Source organism: Rhinolophus sinicus, linkage group LG01, assembly GCF_036562045.2.
Source record: "Rhinolophus sinicus isolate RSC01 linkage group LG01, ASM3656204v1, whole genome shotgun sequence".
Classification (NCBI taxonomy): domain Eukaryota; kingdom Metazoa; phylum Chordata; class Mammalia; order Chiroptera; family Rhinolophidae; genus Rhinolophus; species Rhinolophus sinicus.
In genome coordinates, this window is record NC_133751.1 from 191,233,870 (window position 1) to 191,235,946 (window position 2,077).

The 2,077-nt window shown below is 38.5% G+C and overlaps 1 pseudogene; it reads left to right on the forward strand.

Annotated features, from left to right (window-relative positions):
• Nucleotides 1-260: 260 nt before the first annotated feature.
• Nucleotides 261-1,463, forward strand: LOC109445072 (large ribosomal subunit protein eL32; annotated as a pseudogene).
• Nucleotides 1,464-2,077: the final 614 nt, after the last annotated feature.

The window sequence follows — 2,077 nt, forward strand, 5'->3', positions numbered from 1 at the left end:
GACACAGGAATTCAAATCCTAGTTCTGGCTCTGCAACCCTGGGCATGTTACTGAATCTTTCAAAGCCTTCATTGTCTTGTCTATAAATGGGGACAATAATGGCAGCTATTCACAGGGAATCTGTTGAGAATTAAATGAGGAACACCTGTATCAATGGCTTAGTGCTCTGTATGGTACATCAAAAATGCTCCATGGATTTCAATTATTTAAAAAAAGCTTTTTCTCAAAATGTGCTAGAGTTGGGATTGATTTGCCTTTTTTCTGCTTCAAAGTACATGTCAGCTGTAAACCTTGCTATTTTTAATATCAGTCATTACCAATTGATGAGAATATTCTTGTTGAAGCTCTTGACTTTCCCATTTCCCTGCAACTCCAGTGCTTTTTCCTGTGTCTCACAGCTTCCGTTATAATACTCTAGGCAAAAGGTAATATTCCAGTTATCTATTGTTGCATAACAAACTACCCTACCATTTAGTGGCTTAAAACAACAACTGTATATGTTATATATAATGAGTTTATGGATGAAGAACGTGGGCAGGGCTCCATTCATCTTCTGCTCCATTTAGTGTTGACAGGTTACTCGGTGATACTCGGTTTGCATGGGTGCAAACAGCTACAATTCTGGACTCAACTGGGATGGTCAAATGTTAACGCATAACCTCTCCAGCATGGTGGTTAAGGTAGTCAGACTTCTTACATGGAGACTCAGGACTCAATTAGCCTGTGCAAAAAGAGTATGACCTCACTTCAGAATTCCCAGGCTATCAGTTCTTCCACATTCTATTGGTCAAGCAAGTTACTAAAGCCAGATTCAACATGAGGAGAATTAGACTCCTCCTCTCAAAGGTAAGAGGAGGAATTTGCAGCCATATTTAATCTACCAGAAGTAATGAGAGTATACAAAGCAACATTTTTAATGGAAACATACACATCATTGAGGAAAACAAAATAAAAAGAAATACACATGGCTTCCTCTACGCTGCCCACAGAGGTGGCATTCATCTTCTACTTGGCATCATGGCTGCCCTCAGACCACTCATGGAGCCCAAGATCACCAAAAAGAGGACCAAGAAGTTTATCCGGCACCAGTCAGACCAATATGTCAAAATTAAGCGTAAGTGGCAGAAACCCAGAGGCAATGACAACAGGGTGCACAGAGGATTCAAGGGCCAGATCTTGATGCCCAGCACTGGTGATGGGAGTAACAAGAAAACAAAGCACATGCTGCCCAGTGGCTTTCGGAAGGTCCTGGTCCACGATGTCAAGGAGATTGAGCAGCTGCTGATGTGGAACAAACCTTACTGTGCTGAGATTGTCACAATGTCTCCTCTAAGAACCGCAAAGCCATTGTGCAAAGAGCAGCCCAGATGGCCATCAGAGTCACCAATCCCAACGCCCGGCTGCACAGGGAAGAAAATGAAATAGACAGCTTGTGTGCACGTTGTGTTTTAATAAAACCATAAAATTCTTTCCAAAAAAGAAAAGAAATATACATGATTGTTTATCCCCTCTATGGATGGAGAAACTCTCTAAGCATAAGAGGATTGAGGGAAACCACAAAGGAAAATTTTGATAGAGTTCAAACTTCTGTATTTCAAAAGCATTGTACAAAATAAATAATAAAACTGAAGCCACACAAAATAGCTATAACATATAACAGGTTAATATCGCTAAGGTAGAAAATTGATACAAATCAATAAGAAAAAGTTAAGTCCAATAGAAAACTAGGCAAAGTAAATGAATGGGCAATTTCCCCCAAACACGAAATATATGTGACTAATAAATATGTGGAAAAAATCAACTTCAGTCCAAAAATAGAAATTAAAAACACTATAAAAAATTTTGTAACCTCTTTGACTTGGGCTGACCAAAAATATTCTACTGGATACTGGAAAGAATATTGGGAGACAGGCAGGTGTTCTCAACAAACTTCCTGGAAATCAGCTTGATAATATATATCAAAAGCTTTTAAAATGTCATAGTCTTTGAACAACTAATGCTGCTGCTAGGAATTTATCCTAAAGAAATAATTATTAGAGTGCACAAAGATTTAAATACAAAGATATTCATTGCATAT